Source organism: Amblyomma mixtum, chromosome 9 (assembly GCF_055824585.1).
Source record: "Amblyomma mixtum isolate Tamu chromosome 9, ASM5582458v1, whole genome shotgun sequence".
Taxonomy (NCBI): domain Eukaryota; kingdom Metazoa; phylum Arthropoda; class Arachnida; order Ixodida; family Ixodidae; genus Amblyomma; species Amblyomma mixtum.
In genome coordinates, this window is record NC_143020.1 from 98,636,571 (window position 1) to 98,649,451 (window position 12,881).

A 12,881-nucleotide genomic window follows, 5' to 3' on the forward strand; every position below is an offset into this window, starting at 1 on the left:
GACAGCTCTGCAGGGCCGGTATCGCGCGCAGCAGCTTCTCAGATAAGGAGCTAACCCGTGAGATTCATCCGTGCCTGCCTTAGATAGCCTTCCGCAATACCTGTCGATATCTATGTTATCATAGGAGGAAAGGGGGAACTGGAGATGTTACCCGACAGTCGCACCGTTGGGCAGCGCTCGATAACCGTCCTGCTCGAAGAGTTTCCCAACCACCTACTGATATTCGCTCACGGCTCCTTATCATGACAGCGAGATATTTCAATGGTCGCGACCACCGTACCGCCGGTGCAAGGCAGCCATTGCACCCCGCCTGCCTCGGCTCACTTTCAGCAGCGTTTCGAAGCTCGGTACCTTCAAAGAAGACCTCCCGGTTCTTGGCTTCACCCAAATGCGCTATTCTCGCAAAGGATTGTGGCCAAGGGCTGGCGACACCGCCTCCTCCCCTCCCCCCCCCCCCCCCCCCCCTCCTTCGCATCTTCATATGAGCATTTTTTGCTTTTTTGTATTCATTTTCAAAACCAGTACACACACAGTTGGTTGGACCCACAGCCTTCAGGGCTAGTGTTGGGTCCGAATGCTAAACAAGCACAACAATACTGGCAGACCTTATCATAACCGGACAAAGCCACAGAACACTTCAATAATGCACAAAAAAATATGGAACGCTCAACTACAAAACTGCGGGGTGTGGTTGGTTAGAGCACAATATAGTCAGCTGTAAAAAAATTTCTCAATCAAATCAGACAAACTTCTCTATTTCTAAATTTTCCATGGAAATTAGCAAAACATGTTTTAAAGATGCCGAAAAATTTTTTTTTTTTTCATTTTACTTAGTTTGGCACTTCATTCCACACTTGGGCTTCATTATATTCCATGAGTAGCTGGCCGTACATGAACATGGGCACCTCCTACATGGACGTACCCCATTTGCCAAAAGTAACCGAGCAGCAGGTTTTTCCTTCTCAGCCATATAACAGAGCCTTTATGGCACCCATAAAGATCGAAAGATGTCAGAACGGGAGCAGAAAGGTTAACCTTACTGAACACAGATTCAGAGCTTAAGGGCTGATGTAAGGGCTTCGCTACACGGCTAAGACACAAATCACCTGTGCCGGGTTACTTTTGGCAAAGACTGTACATAGACATCTCCATTTGTGGCCATTTACGCGGACACCAACGGAGATGTTGCTGCCTTACTGTGCCGGCGGCTACTCATTGTTACACAATGGTAGAAGAACACTTGAACTAGCGACGCTAAAGACAATATCTTCTTTTGATTTCAAGCAAGGAAGCACCTTTCGCGATAACGCGCTATCGACGAGTGGACGGAATGGTGGAACCTAGTGTAACGGCTCTATCAGCCTTATCTCAGAATCTTTTTAGCTACCCAATTCAATACAAGCAGCGTTTCGAATCAGCAAAAGGGCAAAGTATCCGTCGTGGTCCTATCCAGAAGTCAAAATCGGAATCAGAATCACAATCGCCTGTTGAAACACGCTGCTCAGTTTCACGGAGCCATTAAGAATGCGTGCCCCCCCGGATCGCCCCTTGCAATACGTCATTAAAACGATGGGGTGAGACAAACTCTAGTGCAGTGCTGTATTGCAGTAACTGTCGAATTTTCAGAAAGCAGACAGACGGCGGTCAGGTAGGGCTGTCCGCGCTGCCGCCTACTGAGTATTTCGTTTTTTAAGGCGAAAGCCTTTAATGCCTCGTCGTTGTCGACAGAAGGTGGTCAGCAGAAGGTTGTCAGCAGAGGTGTCATACTTTTCTAGTCAGACCAGAAAAAAAAAATCATTGCGCACGATGAGATTCAAACCACCATCCATCCCTCCTTCCGCGGCCGAACGTGCTAATGGCTACGCTACTTCCCAACGCATATGTAGTTCTCCTTGTCTAGGACGCTGGAGAGTGTTTGCAGAAAGGCGTCGAATCAGACCGATGCCTTCCGAACGCCCTCCAGTGTCTCCAGCATTTAACATTCACAAACAGTTGTGTACTTAATTAACACCTTAACCACACACCAGTGACACAAGCAGCAACACCGTGCTTAAGGCTTTCGCCTCACCGCACTTTAGGTCAACAAAGAGCTCCCGTGAATTTTTTTTCTGCGTTTGCAGCCGGGCTTGCGTTTTTCTTTTGGCCGTGAGCTTCATCTTTAGTTAAAAATATCTTCACCAGAAAAATATTATCTCTCATAACCCCGAAAATTTCTAAAAATTTGAAAGGTAGAAAACGTAGCGCAAAGAGACGAGGACACAGAAAGACAGACAACACACGGCGCTCCTCGTCTCTTTGCGCTACGTTTTTTACCTTTCAGATATGAATCAACAAGCCCAAGCATATCCCTTCCTAAAAATTTCCCTGCAAACTCGTGTAGATTATCGTATTTCCAGGACTAAGTTCTCGGATTATGCGTGGATATATCGCGTGGTCCGAACTATTTATGGGCGCGAGCAATAAATGATTTAATTTCCAAGATCTTTTTTTCAGAGCCGAGGAAGCTAGACGGGGCTGTCAAAGTAAAACAAAACACCTAACTCGATTGGGCCTACAACATTATAGCGTGCCGAATGCTGCTCGACGCAGCTAAAGTGGCTTTATTACCTTAAAGGCCCCTTAAAAGGGGCGTTACATAAGGGGTAGCAACAATTAAAAGCAAAAATTCACAACAAAAGGTGAGTTGAATTCACAGCAAAAGGCTTAGATTGCGCGTATAACCCCGACGAATATAAATCGATCAATAAATTTGCGAAGCAATAACTGTACACGTAAGGAAAGAGGCGTCACCATCCGTAATGAAGAATCGTTGCGAGCTGACTTCAATCTCGTCTAATAAAAGAACCACAGGTTTACCACATGACAAAAAATTTTTTGTTTACCGTTCGCATTCTGCTAGCGGACGATGTAAAAAAAAAAAACTTAATTCCACCTCAAATTCCTTCCTGCAGACTGTAGACCGAGCGAGCTTTCTAAGCAAGGGCTTTTTTATTTTAGACCTAAATTAGCCCCTGAAGACTATCACTGTGTGCGGAGTATAGTAGCGAAATTGCGGTATTTTCTCCCTTTGGGCCGTATCTTAAATCCAAAACTCCGGGAATGAAACGTCACAGGCAGGCAGGGTCACCATTACGTGGCAGCATCGTATGAAGGTTTCCACCCGCTTTGTGACAAGCAAAAAAAAAATAGCTATCGAAGAACCCAAGTTGTACTTACAGGGCGGTGCCGTTGGCACCATAGGAAAACAGTTACGCTCCTCCGCGATGTAGATCATTTTCACGGCTCTCACACCACGTGCACCTTCGCAAGCTGGACTGGGGCTGCCGCCAATTCTTTTCGTTCCACTTCAAGCAGACTTATCATCCCCGCCGGCCAGATAAACCAGGGTTCCCTAGGAAACTCCGGATAGTTTCGGTTTCCTTCCAGTTGCGCGCAACTGGTGATAAAAGGGAGATATTGCTGCACATAGCAATGGAAAGAAAAATGATAGGCGTATCGTTAAGAGACCGGAAGACGGAAGAGTGGGTGAGGGAACAAGCGCGGGTTAATGACATCCTAGTCGAAATCTCGAGGAAGAAATGGGCTTGGGCAGGGCATGTAATGCGAAGGCAAGATAACCGCTGGTCCTTCAGGGTAACGGAGTGCATTCTAAGAGACGGCAAGTGTAGCAAGGGGCGGCAGAAAGTTACGTAGGCGGATCAAATTAGGAAGTTTTCAGGGATATGGTGGCTGCAGCTGTCAAAGGACAGGATTAATTGGAGAGACATGGGAGAGGCCTTTGCCCTGCAGTGGGCGTAGTCAGGCTGATGATGATGATGATGATGCTGCACGATGCATTCGGGTTTCATTTTCAGCACACAAAATACCTCGCCGAAATGCATAAAAGTCATAATCAAAAAATTAGCCGTTTCTCTTTAGTCTTCCCCTGCACCAACGTGCAATTACATTTTGGACGGCGAGAGCAACTGCGCATGCGCGCGCATCCGTAGCTGTTGTGAGCCGCGGTGCACGGTAGCATGTCATCAGCGCGGCTGTTTAAGCGCACCCTGCGGGCTCGCCCGTGCAAGGCATATAGCTCTGCTTGGGCCAAGTTTCCCGCTTTAGCTGCGCTGCGAAGTATAGTCTACATACATTCCGACATTGGCACAGAGACGACATGACTTGCGCTGCAATGTGGCTCTTCCGATTCCCACTTCGTGAAAGGTAAGCCAGCGGTGACATGCGCTCGTCTTTTGCGGTGTAAATCAATGTACAAAACCAGAAAAGAGCGTAACAGTCCTGTAACGTGAAGCAGCTCTTTTTGCATCAACTTATTAGACCGCGTTATCTTCACCAATCATTAGAGGAAGGGAAAGTTGCATTTTGCATGCTTATGCACTGGACGAGATCCAGGTAAATTAATTTTTCGAGAAAGCCCGAAGTCCTGTTGCATACCGCACAAAACCTGTGGCCTTAAACATACCAGGAGTTCGACAGTGTTGACGCTCTTATGCTTGGTTTATGCTTTTCACGTGCTTAGGAGTTCATTTACTCGGTCCATGACAGGTAATAAACGCAACAATTTTCTTCTGATTTTTCATACCGGGCGCATAATAGTAAATAAATATTTCGACGGACGGCTGAAAACGTCGTTCTTGTATGCGATCGAAAAACGCTCTCGGAAGGACGCTTGTAGCTGTCGTATCACAAAGCGGGATGTCAACCGCACGCCGGGAATCCCGGCAGAAGCTACGGTTTTGTTTTCTTTTGCAAGCGTTCCCCATTGTCAAGAAGTGGAGGAGAGAATGTAGACAACTACAGAAGCTCACTGTTCACTACAGGTTCCCACAAAAGCAGCATAAGAACTCTTCGACTGTGATGCGATCGCGTGGTGTGACATGAACCGCAGCTCTGTACCACGGGATCTTTAACGTGACTCAGAAATATCAGAAAAGCGGCGTAGGTTCGAGGTTGGGAAGGCGCCGCAACGTTGTCGAGCTGCTGGCGAGTCACCGTAGTTCATTGTAGACACTGAAATCTTGTCTGGCGAAGGACGAAAAAAACATGTTCGAAAAAAAAGTCATGTCTCGTCGTGAGAAGAAAATGATAAGCGGTAAGCTTATCTTGGTGTACGAAGAACACTGAAAAGATAACCTCTAGCGAACCACGGACGACTATTGCTTTTACCATGTGTCCTAGGACTCGACGCAATCCTATGTCGCGTCATTCGTGAACATTAAGTGAAACTTGTGAAAGGCCCTTTAAGGCCGATTCACACGACGGACCGTTCGTCCGCGGCCCGCGCAGTACGTGTGCATACGTCAGCACTTTGAGAGGCGCGCTGGATGCATGGATGGATGGCGGCCGACAGCGCGCCCCTCAATGTGCTGACGCATGCACACGTAGTGCGCGGGCCGCGGACGAACGGTCCGTCGTGTGAATCGGCCTTTAACGCGACAGCGGAGGACCCGGTGGTGCCGGCGGAGTGCGAGAAAATGTTATTGATCGAAAACGTAGTGACGTCACACGTGGAACGGCTGATTTGCGAAGTGGTTAAAACACATACATTGTGAATAGAAGATCGCAACATGATGAAAACGTTAGTATGACATGTAAGAATATCAAGTATATTAATTGCACTGTAAAGAAGATTGGGTCAAGATTGAAATCGAGACCGCGTCTCTTGGATACCGAGTCATACACGCTACCCTTGGAACACCCAGGAATGTGAGTTCGACTTTAGTTACACAGGAGGCCTTGTTCGTATTCTCCGGCGACAGTGTAAGTGTCTGAGAAGTGATGTGCAGAGAATACCGTAGGCTGCTGAAGGCAGCCATCGACGCTACCACGTCATACCCTTGAAGGGGCTCTGAAACACATTTTTGACGATAGCACACCAACTCGCTCAATCAGTGCATTGTGTTGTCGTGAACACCCGAGCCAAATAATACACTTCTACACGCATCACAGACCCCACAATCACGCGATGAAGTTGGCTAGCCCTTCCCGCCGGCTTTTTCATGCTCGCACCATCCTCCGTCGCTGGCACCTGCGTGTACAATTGGAGAGATTGCTATTGGTTAGAATGTTTCTGACGTCAGTCAGCTACAATGGCCGCGGCCAATACTCGGCGTAGCTCCGGCGGTTCAGGAAGCTCCGCCCCCGGAGGTTGGGCCGGCGAAGGAGCGCCGACTTTCCAGCGTGCAAAAAGTGACGAGAGAAGAGGGGAAGGCGCGAAAACGTGGAAATTCAAATTTTGACTACAAATAACTCAGCTTCTACAAATCGCATGAAGAGAAATTTTTGCTGGACAATATTCGTGAAGCGGCGGGCTTTAACATCCCAGGCATACCGCAGCCTTTTTAGAGACCTTTTCACAACCCCTTTAAGCCATAGCTTAAGTGTACCCTTAAGTTTTTATAAATAATTTTATAACAACTCTCACAAAATCTCAAACAAAACCCGATGCGGGCATTAGCGCCTAAAGCCGGAAAAGGGAGAATAATAATGTATTCAATAGAAAACAACTGTTAATGGTCCTAAAAGCAATAACCCTCGAGTGACTTCAAAAACGGTCAGCTTGCCGAAGTTATATACCGCCCCCAAAAGGAAAAGAAAATTTCCATTAACTAACAGGAAAACGATAAAGGCACCAAATAAATAAGTGCTCGAGTGGGCAATGAAGTACAACCAATTTAACACAGAATGTGTCATGCAGTTGCGTTCAGTGAATAGCAAGGTTCCTGCAGGCATATAGCAATTAGGATTTTACGATAATAGTGACATAGCCTAACGGACGGCCAGGGAAAAAAAGGGCTCTGGCTAAACTAGGCTAAGGCTTAGTAAAACATTCGTCAAGAGCCGTCATTGGCCTGTATGTCACGAATCTTTTCCGCATCACATGTTCAGCTCATGTGCGCTCGGAGCCGTTTTAGGGTGCCTCGGTATAGAATTCCTGTGTTACATTGGTGACATCTCCGCCATTGCGGGGAGCGGGCTCGTTAACCACATGAAAATACTTTTGAGTAAATCAGCCTTTTGGATATTGAAGACTTGAGAGCGTCCGATACTCCTTCCAGACATCTACGTCTTATTTCTTATTGAATCTTAGTTTTCCCTCCACTGTACGGGCCGGCGCGATGCCTCGGATCGAGAATGGCATCTCCCGATTGAACAATAACTTCGCCACCTTCGAGACAGTCTACGCTGGTTTACAGCACAACGCCCCTAGCGTTTTACTCCACCTCGCTGTAAAACTCCGCCTCGTAAAAAGGAGTAAAACGCTGTTTTACTCCGCCTAGCTCTCCCCACTGCGGCGGTGATGACGGCGGTGCGCTCTCCACTAGTCTCCCTTCGTTCTGCTTTTGTTTCTTTGCTGCTTTTCCTACAATTTGAGATTAATTTCTCTTTTTCTCTCTTCTTTCCATGTCCGTGGCAATGACGGTGTTCCTCCATTATCTCCCAGATCTTTTCTGTCCTTTTTCTCTCTCTTCTGTTTCTTCTCTCTTCTTTCTCTCCGCAACTTGGGCCACTGACAAAACAACTACGGACTTCAATTACACGACGCCTCAGGGCGGGCTGTCAAAGACAGCTCTTGCCGTAAAAGCGGTCGCTGTGCCCTGATTGGAGAAAGCCCCTTTATTCGAAGGATATCTAGCACGGCCGTTCGTCGAAATTGTCGTCAACGTGAGCGGTAGTTGCGGCACTGTTCTTCTCATTGTGTTTGGTGTACATATTTCTGACACACAAGTCGTACGGACAAGATCGCCTACACGCCTTACCGGCCTTCCAGTGGCTACAGCATTAAAAGGTAGACAATCGTGCCATATAGGAACTTTGTCATGTCCGTAAAAGGAGAGTATGAAACACGTGCATCACGCCACACAGCACCTCTGGGGCTAGAACTTTAAGTAAGGGGCTATTTGAAATTGAGGAGAGTGCGGTGGAGTGTGAAAGGTAAAATGATAACGGTAGCGTTAAGAGACAAAAAGACAGCGGCATGTATTTGGAAACCAACTTATAGAAATGCATCCTAGCTTGGATACGGGGAAGGAGATGCAAAAGGACATCCAATTGACAAAGCGAGCAGACAAGCTATGGTCTAATGGGGTCAAAAATTTATTCCAAGCATGCCATGGCATGGCACACAACAAGGTTGGGGGATTACAAAAATGTCTTTGATGAAAGAGGGTAGGTGCACGAGAGAGTTAATCGTAGATTATTAGGAGACCTCGCATGGTGTAATGCTGCGCTAGTTGGTTGATTGCTTGCCGAAAAAAGTAAAAGAAAAAGGCGGCGTGAAAACTTCAAAAGGACACTTATCCCGTCCCTCCAGCAAGAAATTAGAGATGTCTTCACTTTACAGTGAACGCAACCTGCTTGATTATCAAAATAATGACAATTATTATAAGCGCTGTCCTAGAACATATTTGTATGGACCAGAGAACTGTAATGTAGCCGAGCTTCCCTACAACCTTTCTGAGCATAATGTCACGGATCTTTGTACTGTTTCTTTGTTCACGTTCAAAGCCGCTGGCATTCGGATTTATCACTTGCTTGTAACGCTATTGTACGTGTGCTTTGGCAATACAACGCGGGTTCGGGCAATAAGAAGCCGAAGGCACAGCAGGCGCTCCCTACAAGCCTGCGCTTCCAATCTGAAGGAAGGACATCCAGGTCATAATTTACATAAGTTTTTATACGCAATAAGCTCCGTTAGAAACACTGCATTAATCACCAGGCATATGTTACAACACTGATAGCTCTCCAACATCACAGGAAAGCGAGCTAGCGGGGACGCGCGCGCAAAGCAATATACGTTTTTAGCATACCGGATACGTATTAACAGAGACGTATACCGGTTTACCGGACGCCTCTTGCTCATGCGCAGTGACATGTGAGGGACCAGCCGGGGCCACTGCTGGTGCGCAGCCGGCGTCCGGTAAACCAGCATATGTCTCCGCTAGTACGTCTCCGCTTTACAAAATCTATTAGACTGGTTTAGTATACCGGAGAGGTACTGGCGGAGACGTTTACCGGTTTTACGTATGGCAGCTGCGCATGCGTGGTGGAAAGCGCGGGGTCGGGTAGAACCACTGCGCATGGGCAACAGGCATGCGTAAACTCGGTATACGTCTCCGCTGATACGTCAATCGTATGCTAAGTTTCTCTATTAACTACAAACGCGTGACGGGGGAGTTAACGACACTCGAGTGCCTTAAGGTCAACAATGGGTTAAATCACCCGACACAACATACAGGCACATCTGGGCGGCTCAGGTCACGCGTCGATGGCTCATCGCGCGTCGCGCCGGCAATGACCAGCGAGGACAGAGAACTAGCCATTTGAACCTTCCATTAATCGCTTCACTGCCAGCTCCGTCTTGTTTTTTTCTTCGAGCCGCCGCAGTGTACGCTGGCTCATCGCGCGGCGAAGGCAAGAACCAGCCAGTTGAACCCGCCATTTAATCACTTCACTGCCAGCTTCGTCTCTTTTTTTTTCTTCTCACATCTCGAGCGGTCGCAGTGTACGCATTTCGTGCACGTGTGCGACAGTGAACTGGCGTTAATTTGTATATTTATCGAGTACTTTGTGTGTAACTTATCGAGGTCATACTTTGCGCTCCTTGCATATTCATTAAGCACAGGAATGTGTTTGCGCATCGTCCATCCGCCGAACCTGGCCTTGTCTTAGCGCCCTTCTCGCTCGGTTCCCGAAATAACTCAGCAGTGTTTTCCCTTTTTTTTTTTGCGGCACTGCTCATGATCGAAACGTAAGACGCCGCTTAGACGATCACAAGCTGTGCTGAACACAATCTCAAATCTTCGTTCTCTCTGCTCAGAGCTCACAACAACATTCCTTCAGGGCCACGCCGATGCACAAAAAACATGTCCCCCGTGGAGCTGTTGTCAAGATGTTTAAGTGACTGAATGACGTATACAACGCAAAGGAAAAAAAACGCTTTCTAACGTTATTTATCATCTCCTTTCGTGGATACACGCTGGTACGTGGTCTTCTCACATTCTGCTATAGCGAATGCAATGATGAGCACACCGCTATATGGGAGTGACAAGAGAATAAACTGTCCTCTAGCGAACTCCTTTTGATAAAAGGGTGTGCGCTAAAGGACAGCTTACTCCCTCTTTACGCCTTTTCTGTTTATGGTGTACCAATCGAGACGAGTAATTTATGTGCTCGTGAGACAGATAGCTTCGAAAAGACCGGGCCCATGCACGATATAGCTTCTGCGATGTTATAAATCGTTCGCGTGGCTTTGCAGGCACAGCTACTTGGTGAGTTCTTGCGGCGTTTTTGAAACGACGTTCCGGGTCAAGTTTCCTTTCCTGCGTCAAACCGATGAGAGTGTTTTAATGGGGATTGGAACACGTCATTAAAAAGGGGGTGGCTGAGACCGTTGTGCAGTAGCAGTAGTAGCGACTGTCGGTCACGAGGGGATCTCCGCATGTCGCTCATGGCGTGGGTCACTTTGGGACGCTAAGCCCCATAAACGGCAAACGTAACCGTCTTCTTGTTGACAGTACAAGAAAGAGGTACAGTCAGGCCGGAATGAAACGCGAACACGAATATGTCATACATTTCTACTTTGCAGCGAAATATTCCTTTACAACCCATTTACGATTATGCCCTTCGGCAGACCCTTTATCCAGAGACATGAATCAGGCTAGCTGCACACTACAGGTGAAAGTAGGCAGGTAAAACATTTTGTTTTCTTGACATGCGCTGTTCGCGTTTCATTCCGGCCTGACTGTACATGAAAGAACACCTGAAGAAGCAGCAGGTTCCTTCGATTGCCACTTGAATAATACGCCAGCAGTGACGTGAGCTCGTTTCGTGTGATGTGAGTATTCATGTACAAAGCCATAGAAGGGCATGCCCGTCCCGTTACCCTAAGTGGCTCACGGTGTATCACTATTAAGAATTGAATCAAGAATGTATCACTGTTTAATTATAATTAAACATTTATCACACTTTGTATCGCTATTAAAAGCTGCCCCGCGGATTGCGAACTACTCACCGCTACAGGTGGCAATTAAAGTAACTGAAATCATTTCAGTACCTGTGAATGCGCAGCCTTCTTTAGTCACGAAAGTCGATGATAGGTCGAGAGAGCGATGATACTCCCTGGTCACGTGACTTCGGGACGTCCTCACAATCTGCCCATTGTGTCAGATGGCAACCTGCTCACCATGGCAAGTGGTAATTGAATTGATTCAACCGAATTCAACTATCACCCGCCCATAGATGAGCGAATTTTGAAAACAGAAAAAGAAAGCTACCCGACTTATCCGCTACTTCAAGCGACACCTTCGAAACCCCCACCTTGACGAAACCCCCTCCCCAGATCACTGAAAACCGACCGCCAAGTGTCGTGTGCAGCGTTCACCGTTGAGTGACAGAAGCGGAGCCCTTCTCCCAGCCAACTCGATAGGTGCGCTTCAAGCTTGCGAGGACACAACCAAGAAAGACCATGTTTTGCACACTAGCCTAGTTTGTCCACGTCACTCTGATGTACATCAGACATGTTCCTATATCACAGAGGCGCCGCTTCCCTCTGTGATAGCAGAGGTCGTCGCCATTTGTGACAGTAAGTGTACTTCAACAAACTGCCTCTCTAAAGCATCGTCGACTTGCTAACTACTACTATATATGCAGACTCCACACAAGCACTATGGACGCTACAGTACATAGCCAGACCTCTGGACATCGTTGCTGATGTGTGCCACACACTATAATCATTCACATGGGCCCCGCCGCGGTGGCTCAATGGTTATGGCGCTCGGCTGTCGGCCCGAAAGACACGGGTTCGGTCTCGGCCGGGGCGGATGTATTTCGATGGAGGTGACATTCTAGAGGCCCGTGTACTGTGCGATGTCAGTGCACGTTAAAGAACTCCAGGTGGTAGAAATTTCCGGAGCCCTTCACTACGGCGTCCCTCATAGCCTGAGTCGCTTTGGGACGTTAAACCCCAATAAACCAAACCATTCAAGTACCTAGTGCACGTTGTGTGGGCTCGACGCATTGCGCGCAATCTCGGAGCAGTTGACATCATCACATCTAATGATGGTGACAAACCCGCTGCCTATTCTCTAGTTGCCCGCGGGAGACGCCATACTGCATGAAAAAGAAATCGTACACCAATCATCCCGGCAGTCTAACTCGCCGTAAAAAGGTGGCGTTGCGGAGAATCCGAGTGAGTGCTGCACTGAATCTTGCTCTCAGGGCTTCCTGGGCATCGTAGACTCCTCTCCTGACCTGCCCCCTTCTGCCCTGCCCCCACTGCGGAGGCGGCGGTAGATCATTTCTTGACAACTTGCCCCGGACTTCGGGCGGCACGCAAGCTACACCTCGGCAGCCACGATTACCATCCTAGACGACAACCACACCTAAGAATCTGGAAATTTATAACCGACGCAGTTCTACGTACGTACGTCTAACTCGATCACTAATACCAGAGAACACATTTGAGAAATAAGAGAAAGAAACAAGGGAGGAGCGGGCAAGCGGGAAAGAGCGAGACGAGGTTGGTACAGGTTCTTGTCGGGCTCAGTCAACGCTTAATTATGTACGGGTAAATAAATATACGATCACAGTGGCAACCCTCGGTATGGGGTGAAAGAACTGACACGGACACATAAACATGTAGCAGCAACATTGCTTCTAATGTTGTCGCATTCCACTGCTGAGGTCACTTAAGCGTCCGCATTATTTATTCCCTTTTTTTTTGCAAGCGTTCCGCATTCTCACGCGCCGAGGACGAAAGGCAGACGGCAGACAGCCTTGAGAAGTTCCCTGTGGCGTTTTCGACCGCAGAACCAGAAAAGAAAAAGAAACTCGGCGGCGCCGACGTCGAGAGCGATTCACAGCCTTGGCGCGACATTCCC